The sequence below is a fragment of the Nematolebias whitei genome, chromosome 20, assembly GCF_014905685.2.
Source record: "Nematolebias whitei isolate Nwh7 chromosome 20, NemWhi1, whole genome shotgun sequence".
Taxonomy (NCBI): Eukaryota; Metazoa; Chordata; class Actinopteri; order Cyprinodontiformes; family Rivulidae; genus Nematolebias; species Nematolebias whitei.
Window position 1 is genome coordinate 38275722 of NC_056517.1, and position 9721 is coordinate 38285442.

General features: G+C 41.1%; 1 protein-coding gene across 1 annotated transcript in view; it reads left to right on the forward strand.

The window, feature by feature from the left end:
• The window catches only part of cntnap2a (contactin associated protein 2a), a 412697-nt gene that overhangs the window by 346195 nt on the left and 56781 nt on the right, over positions 1–9721 (forward strand). The window lies entirely within an intron of this gene.

Below are 9721 nucleotides of genomic sequence, written 5' to 3' on the forward strand. Positions count from 1 at the left end.
CCAAGAAAAGCTGCTTGAATCAGTTGCGTGTAAGATAAAAATGAGGAACAAGATGGAAATTTAGTTGTGGACTGATGTTTAGTCAGTCTACAGACAATGAGCTGGCAAGTGCTTTGAGAAAAGGCTGATTGCTTTTTCATGCAAACGTTGAATTTTCTTTTCTTGTTTCAGCACCTCAGTTCTGATGAGTTTTAAATGGGATTGGTGTCCAAATTGAAGGGGAGTAATTTGAAGAAATCACTTTGGGGTTTAGGGGCATTAGTAGCGTGTCCATTATTTTCTTACATTTTATTGATGCCAGACAGTTTCCGTTTGTTTCCATGACGAAGCAGCCGCTCTGGTGTGGGAACACATTCCGGCTGTGCCTGTAACCGCCGGCAGAGGAGCTCAAACAGTAACAGAAATCTTTTTATTTATTTATTTCTTGTTTCCTGTGCATTTTGAAGCTGTATGTTTCACCCTCCTCCAGCCAAAGCAGCAACTTATAGCTGTCTTCACATTGGATATTTTCCACCTCTGGCTCTCGTTCAAGACGGACACATCTGCTCTCCCTCTCCCTGTTCTCCTCTTCCTCCTGCTTTTGCTCTCTGTGTGTTTGGAGCTCCTGGTACACATCTCCCGAATGAAAAATACTGTTATGGATCTGATCAGCTGGACTTTCAACACAGTCGACAAAATCTTTTAAACAAAATGACAGGGTCCTAGAGAACCCTCTTGTCTGGCTGAGACTCACGCTGTGGGGTACATCAGAGATCCGTGGGGAGTTTGGCAGCTAATGTGTCTCTCAGTTCTGTCTCAGGAGGATGGTGAACAAGTTTGGATTCATGATAGCAGGGATTCTGCTTTTTGGCATCAGCGGGGCTCTGTTTTATCAACTTTTGAAGACGACATTGGCAGCAGTTTCGGCCATGGCAAAGCTTCAGAGTCAGTGCGAAGGTTTGGTTTGTGCTACGAGTGCTCAAAATCAGGTGATTTACGAGCTAAACCATAAGATGGAGGCGATTTGTAAGAATCGCAGGCCACCTGCGGCTTCTAGGACTTGCCAGCATGTTGCAATTGACCTTGAGGAAGGCTTATAACATGGATCATTGGAGTGAAATACCCATATATATGGCCATTTTGGACCAGGAACGTTCCTGTAGGACTCGAGGCTGACAAGAAAAAACAGTCTGCCTGAAGAAAATCAACAATTGTGGCTTATCTGAATCTGACTCCCCCATTTGGCCACAGATAAGAGCCGACTATCAAATTTTTCCTGGGACATGGGTAACTAGGGACAAAGCTCTATCGCAATCCCCCTCACCTGAAAACTTCTGTGCAGGCTTATCAGAACTGCCGGCTGAACAAGAACATCAGGATTATGGCCTATCTGAAAGTGTTCATGGACAAATCGCATCATCTTGCCGTCAAATGCATATGTAATGTGTTTATAACTGTGCTGCTGGTAGCGTTATCTGATGTCTCAAATTGTGTTCTGATAGGACAAGATTTGAAGAGATATTTTTTGTAATACTACTATCCATCCTCATGGCAATTGCCTTTTTCTATCTAAAAGTATTCTGATAAAGAAAACGGGGCCGCGCTATTATAGCAACAGCAACGTGCACTCCACCCATCTTTCAGACAACTGTACAAGCATAACCTCACTGTGTCTCGGTACAATGATAATAAAGCTTATTCTGATTCTGATTCTGAAGGATGAGCTGGATCTATAGGAAAAATATGGGTCCTCACTTCTCCATCCTCTATTGAGTTGCTGCAATAAGGCCTTCTGCAGGTTCCCATTCGAACAGTTTTTTTAAAAAAATCTATAAATATTTAAAAGTTAACTTCAACTACAACAACTGTATAGACCTGCACTCTGGTGGCCCTTGCTAGAGTGCAACTGGAGCATACAAGTCATCATATACTGTTGTGCATGGCAGTACAAGTTCTGCTTAATATTAAGACTTCCCTCCTACCCCCACCACCATTAAAAAAGTCCTTATTGTATCAGAAAACTGTTTTAAATCACCTGTCTGCTTTGAAAACAGTAAAAATTATCTGTATTTATATTATTATCAATATTTGTAGGTTGTCTGGCACTGAAATTGCTCATATTCAAGAAGTTTATATTGTTGTTTGCTTTGGTTAAAGCTGGTTTCTATTTAAATAGTAGAAAAACAACAATATTGGAAAATGGCATCACCACACATGAGTTAAACATTCAGCTGCTTTGAGGCCGACCTCAAAGCTGAAACATGTGGAACAGATTGAAGGGTTGAGAACAAGGCCGAGACTCTTCAGCTCAGAACAAGAAAAAGGTCTTTAGAAATGTAACCCAGGGCTAAATAGCTCTGCACTCGTTTGTATCAGTAAAATTTTATCATGAACTTTTGAGAAAATTGTACTGGATGGAGGTGTGAGCTGGTCTGAGCATCTATGGATTAGCCACAGGGGTAAAGGTGACCTTTGCATGAAGCAGGAACTGCAGTTACAGTGGCCTAATTGAGAAGCAATGTGTCAGTGTTAATGACCTTCTCCAAGTCGTCTGCGATGAGAAGCAGTTTCATTTTCAAACTAATTCTCGGCTGGTTGGAGTGACTGCATAACCTTTGAGAAGTTTACATCAAAGGTTGAATGAAGGGACTATCTCCAGCCTCTGGAATACAGCTTCAATTAGAAGTCCCACATTTTACATTATATTTTGCTTTCAAGCATTTAGAGGCAGTAAAAATCAGCTTTGTTTCTTGCTGCTATGGAAAACGATTAATTGTTTGTCATTAGATGGAGATATGTGTCAGTCACAGGACTTGATATGCATCACTTACAGAGATTTTACTAAAGTTAAACACTTCTTTTGTGCTTTCAATTACATTATCTTTCTTGTTCTTCTTTGTGCAAGCTGCTTGGAATATTGGAGCAAAAGTTTCACAAAGGGGTTTTCAATATTTAACAGCCGTCGCTCTCTCCATTGTTTAACGCTCATCCATAGTCAGGTCATGGAGGTAACATGGTCCAGGAGAGAAATCCAGACATCCCTCTCCCCAGTCACATTTGTAAAACTCTGCCTGGAAGACCCTGAGACATTCCCAGGCCTAAGAAGATACATAATCCCCCCAGTGAGTTCTGGAACTTCCCGGAGACCTCTTACTAGCGGGACATAGTCAGAGACCGCCAAAGGGAAGCACCCAGGAGGACTCCTAATCATATGCCCAAAACACCTTTCCTAAAGAAGCAGCAGGTCTACTACAAGCTTGCCCCTTATGATGGAGCTCCGCAAACTGTCTCTAAGGCTGAGACCGGTCACACTATGAAAGAAGCCCATTTCGGCCACTATTATCCAGGATCTCGGTCACGATCCAAACTTAATGATCATGGATGAGGGTTGGAATGTAGACAGACCAGTTAATCAAGATCTTTGCCTTTTAACTCAACTCTTTTTTGCACTATGATCAACCAAAGCAACACTCTTGTTACTGATCACGAGGTCCCAATCCGTGGATCCATCTCCCTCTCCATCCTAACATCACTTGTAAACAAGATACTTAAACTTCTCCACCTTAGGCAAAAATTGCCCCCTGACCTGGAGACCCGGACAACTTAACAGCCACGCGATAAAAATTTAGACAAACAAGAATTTGTGTATAATTCTAAACATGGAGAAAACATTGACAATTGCTTTAATCCCAATGGAAATTAAAGCTTACTAGGCAGTCGGTGTTGGCAAATGCAGCCCTCCAACTTCGCCAAGTCTCAGTCTCCTCAGAAAGTTACCGACTGCTGCCAGCAGCAGAACAATGCTTTAAAGCCGATATATTATAAATAAACTTGTTCATCTCTCCATTTGCTGACAGAGCTTGGAAGTGTGTAAAGTGCAGACGCCTACACAAAGAGCAAGAAAGAGAATACAGCGATATGTCCTAATCTACAGTATACACCCACTGTGCAAAAGTGATGTGCTGCATTCCATTTGTACTCAGAAGTAGGAATGTCCAAGTTCCAGACAAGAAAACATTAATTAATAAGCCCCCAAAAGTTGGAATTTTGACTCAATTTGGATATTCCTGACCAACACGGACCTCAAAATCTAAAATGGCTGCCTCGTACAAGAAATTCAACTCAATTCAGTTTATTTATATATCACCAAGTCACGACAGAAGTTGTCTCAGGACACTGTACAGAAACATTCATATACATTTTAACAAGCCTAGTAAAAGTTCTCTGTCTAAGGAAGCAGCAGATTGTGTTGATCCACTTCGTCTCAGTCTCCCATCCTGAGCGAGCACAAAGGCGACAGTGGGAAGGAAAAAAACTCCCTTTTAACAGGAAGAAACTTCTAACAGAGCCAGGTTCAGAACAAGCGGCCATCTGCTCCGACCAGGTGGATTTGAGAGGACAGGACGGAGAGGCAAACAAACACACAATGGCAGGTCCAGATGTACTTTCTATAGTCCAGGTGTACGTTCTATAGTCCAGGTGTACTTTCTATAGTCCAGGTGTACGTTCTATAGGAGGAAAGACAAAAAACACGTAAAGATAGAAATAATTACAAATAAAAACAAGTAGAGTAGAGCAAGTAGCAGCAAAGACAGGAAATGTGGTCAATTTACCATACCATACCATTTTATTTATAGAGCACTTAAAACAAGGCCAACCAAAGTGCCAACCAATTTATCCTCCGGTAGTCAAGCCTATAGCAGCATAACTAAGGGATAGCTCAGGAAACCCAATCCAACCCTAACTATAGGATTTATCAAAAAGAAAAGTCTTAAAACTGGACAACGTGTCAGACTCACGGACAGAAACTGGAAGTTGGTTCTATAAGAGAGGAGCCTGAGAACTGAAAGATCTTCCTCCCATTCTGCTTTTAGAAACTCTAGGAACAACAAGTAAGCCTACAGTCTGAGAGTGAAGTGCTCTTTTAGGAAAATATGGAGCAATAAAATCTGTAATTATTAATTACTAATTATTATTAATAATAATTATCACCCAGATAATGAACCATTGCAATAGTCCGGTCTAGACGTGACAAATGCATGAATCAGTTTTTCCACATCGTTTTTAGACAAGATGTTTCTAATTTTAGCGATTATACGCAGGTGGAGGAAAGTTGTTCTTGTAACGTTTTTAATGTAATAAAGGTTGTGATAGCTGCAGGAAATATGTTTCCCCACCCCCCTTTCTCAGTAATTCAGTCATGCAAAGTACTGAACCACCCCTACACATGAACATCTTGGTGCAGGAATGCTGAGGTTGTAGAGAAATGCATTGTTGTTGGATTACACTGCTAATGTTAGTTAGTCTGCTCAACGAGCACAACAGCTAGCAAATACGCTGGGTTCTCATTTTGCACTGGTTAATTACGTCAGTTTGACGCAAACCAAAAGTTTTTAGAGCACACCAAATTCAGAATAACCATTCATCATCTTTAACCCGCTTTTTCCTTTTCGAGTCACTGGTATCCAGCAGTCACCGTGCAAGAGGTCTCGCTATCAACAGGTACAGGTCTCTCTTGTAAATGAGTCCACATGGCTCAATGATCTCCAGTCCATCACAGGGACACATAGAGACAAACAACCATTCACTCTCTCTAACCTAGGGACAATTTAGAGTTACCAATCAGTCTAACGTGCATGTTTTTGATCTGGGGGAGGAGACTAGAGTACACAGAGAAAACCCACGCATGCACGGAGAGAACATGCAAACTCCCAAAATCAGAATAAACAAGTAAAAATTCATTGTACACTCATCTGTCAGGTCAAATATCACAATGTTCCATTTTGTTTAATGGTTTTCACTGAATATCCTGCTCTGTTTGCCATTGTGTGTTTCCCATACTCAACAGTTTACTCTGTTTCACCGTTGAAGAACATTTTCACAATTTATTGTGAACGTTCTTTTTTAAAAATAGTCGAAAGACCACTGTTTTTATGGGATCACAATTAGGTATGCAAGACGAACTGCTAATGTTGCGCTCGTGTGAAAACAGCACATTGTTTGTTTTCACGTTGAGCACAATATTCAGAGGAGCTGCTGCTTTATTTTGATCCTGTGAAATATTTCCGTAGCTCGGCGATGATTTTCGGTGCAGTATTTAGCTGTTTTGTAATCTGCGTGTCTGAACGTGTTTTCAACACTTTCCAGCATCCGAGTTCAGTCACGTCTTGTCCTTATTTCTCCTCTGAACGACAGATTTTTAACACGGGCACAGCAGTTTGATTCTCTTTCATCAGTGTTCTGCTATCAGTGGGACTTTGGGCGAGCTGGAAGATGCTCGCAGGTCTTGCAGCAAAGTGTTATTGATCACTCCCCAAATACTTCATGATCTGTGCTGTCTCATGTCATATTCTGAGGTTTTTATGGCGTTTTGGTCCCATCTGCTTGTCATGACTGCATCAAACTAGAGATGCACCGATCCACATTTTTTTACTTCCAATCCCGATACCTAAATCTGGATATCGGCCGATCCCGATACTATACCGATACTGTTCCAATATCATCATCATTATTGATTTTATATGAGGCTGTAATTATCTCCTCTCTACAATCAAGTATAATTTGTACAAATATATGCATGCATGTCCAAAAAGGCAACTTGAGGTAAGTTTTATTAATGTTGGATAAGTTTCAAAGTTAGAATTAAATCCTGCTAACACAAAACATGCTTTTTTTTTATTCCTACCTTTAAAAATGATATTAAAGTGATTAAATGGCTTTAAACATCTGCTAAGTTCATGGCTAAAACCAGCACAGACATTTTCCTGTTTTTAGTATTTTACATAGCTTTATAATGTAGCTGTTTTGTTTTTTTATATATAATTTTCTTGTATTTTTCAATTCATATGTTTTTTTTATGATTGTCTACTGTTGTACTGTTAAATATCTCCTGGAGGGTAAACTATAGCTTGGCTGCAAGTATCAAGCTGCAAAATCCTTCATTTTCTACAACTGATAGCGGTCGGTCATCAATTACGATGAAGTTTAGCAACTTCTCGGTTTAGCGTTCACGTTGTCCAGCGGGAGTTTACCTTGCTGTTGGAACGACTCCAGAAGTGATTTTTATGTTGGCTCCTTTCGTCTTTCTCCCACATGGCTAAACAATCCTCATGCTCTTTCATGTGGTGCTGTTTCAAATGTTTGATTAGGTTCGTTGTATTGTAGGTTGCGACGGAGCTTCCTCCTCTTGGCACAGTGGCTCTGCAGACATTGCACGTTGCTGTCTTGCTGAAATACTTGCAAAATACTTCCACACAGGTGACATGTTGCGATGAAAAGTTCGTTAGCCATTAGCTACAGTGCTGCTAACTCAATCCTCACGTTGTAGCTGGCTGCAAACTATGACACGGATTTCCTGAATGTGAGGCGGGTCTTATTACTCTGGGTTCATGAGACACGCCTCCGTTCAAGAAATCCATTCCATAGTTTGAAGCCAACATGCAGAGCAGCAGGCAGGGAATCACATGTGGACGTTTCAACAGACGCAGACTCATCGATTGGAAAAATCCAATACGTAAATCATGCTGGTATCAGAATCCGATACCGGATTGGATCGGCCCAATCCCTACATCAAATGCTAAAGCAACACCTACATTTCACATTTCTTTTTCGTCTAAATGGGCTTTAACGCAAAGTAACTCCCAGGCAATTGTGAACCACGAGCTATATCTCCTACTATGAGTGGATACTGAGTTGAACCTGTTTTTGATGTGAGCCCCAGTTGTGTCGAGCCAACTTGAAGATCACAAAGACTGATGCTTGTCAGCTTGTAACTACACATCATCATCCTGCCTCACAAAAAGAAAACCGCCCATCTCCTCAATCTGTTTGGGCTGATGCGCTTCAAATAACAAAGCTGCAAATACCCAGTGCTTGTTGCACTGAAACCTTTTCGCTTCCTTCGAAGGCGACCTGATGCATTATTTGCTCCGTATCTCTCTGGCTCTTGTCTCTTTTGATTGTGGCCTGAACTTACTCGCTTAACAACCATAAAAAGCAGCTGTGTAATTTGATTCCAGCCAGGAAAATGCATTAAACCTTCAGGGATTGGTGCCAGTATGAAGAGTAGTTCTCAAAATGGAGCTTCTGTCTTTGGATTTTCTCTCACTTCTTCATTTTTATTTCTTCTTCGAGGGGAAAAATAGAAAGAAAGCAATGACAGTATCTGCAATTTGCTATATTGCTACAAAGGTTTTGTGTAAAGTAATATCCTTTAGAGAGGAAAAGCACATATGAATCTTTAGAGCAGCCCATCATGGTTTTTAGAATAATGCCTCATAAAGGAGGCTATTGACTGCTCATTTTTCATACTTAAGGGAATAATAGAATGAAGCTGTGACTCCAGAGAGGCAGTGCTGGGTTCAAAAACATAAAAGAAATATAGCCTGGAATTTCATAGATATGTCTTTTCATTTTGCTTTTTAAATTGTCACCACTTTCTGTCTCTATCAGTCTATTCGTTAAACACACAGGAAGTGACCTGGTTCTGTCATGTGCACTGAGCGAGACGGACCACCTGCCCCTCCTTCTCCACGGTGTCACACTGATCACGGTCCCTCCTCATCGGCAGCTTGGTGCCACTCTAACCGATGTCCCTTCATCACGGAGTTGCCAACATGCAATCAGACCACGATGTAATGACCCGTGACATCACATCTGTTTGTGTCTTTAGGAGTCCATCATGATGTAATGTGGCAAACACGCTTACTAATGATGGATCACATGAAGCCTTGTTCTCTTTAATCTTACTCAGTTAGCCTTGTGTCTGTGGAAAGATAAAGAGAGTCATCCTGATGTGTACTAAATTAACAAAGTTTAAAACAAAGATGACTTAACGTTGGTGCGTTTTTTTTTTTTTTTTTTCAAAAGTGTTTGCCAAGACACCGGAACATGGAGCATACATTATACACTGGCCCATTAAGGCATATTAAATATATATTTAAAAATTTCACACGTGAATAGGTACTCCTTGTATGATTGATGCTTTTCATACTGTGCACGGAGCTCTGTCTCAATAAGAGCAATGATGATTGGCTGCCATATAATGGGTTTTCATATGCAAATGACTAATATCTTGAGCAGCCTGGGAAAGTTTGAGCAAGCTGGCCTGTGTGTGCCTGTGTGTGTGTAGTAAGGAGAAGAGGAGCAAAACTTTCTAGGCTATTCATATGTGTGTCTGTGTGCGTGCCTCAGCATTAATGAAGCCCATTTTCATGGCTAGTTTAATGGCAGCATATACAGTCACAGGCAAACGAAGAGAAATTAGTCCCCGTTTATTGATGTTAAAAGGGTTTGGACGTTTTAATTGGTAGAAGTGAAAATAAAAGATGGCAAATGAAGCAAAGCAGCATACAGATATTCCTCCATTATGGTGTCATGGACCTGCTTTGAGGCGTGCTCAGCCTGGTGAATGAGCACAAATTGAAGCGTACATGGGGTCATTTAGAACAGCTCAAAACTAATGAATTGCCATGTATTCATTTGAGCCTTTGTAACTGATACCACTGCAGCGTTTGGGAATTCATCCGTTCATGCCTGCCTTTTTACCATCCGTCAACAAATGGAGGACTGTCGGGGGAAGTCTGGAAACTGGTGGAAATGAGAGATGTTAAGAACATAGTAGCGCTAGTTAGGCCCTGCTGCCTTAAAAGAGTCACAGCTGAAGTTCTCTGTCTGATGTTTCTGCTTTGGATGGATGGATGGATGGATGGATGGATGGATGGATGGATGGATGGATGGATGG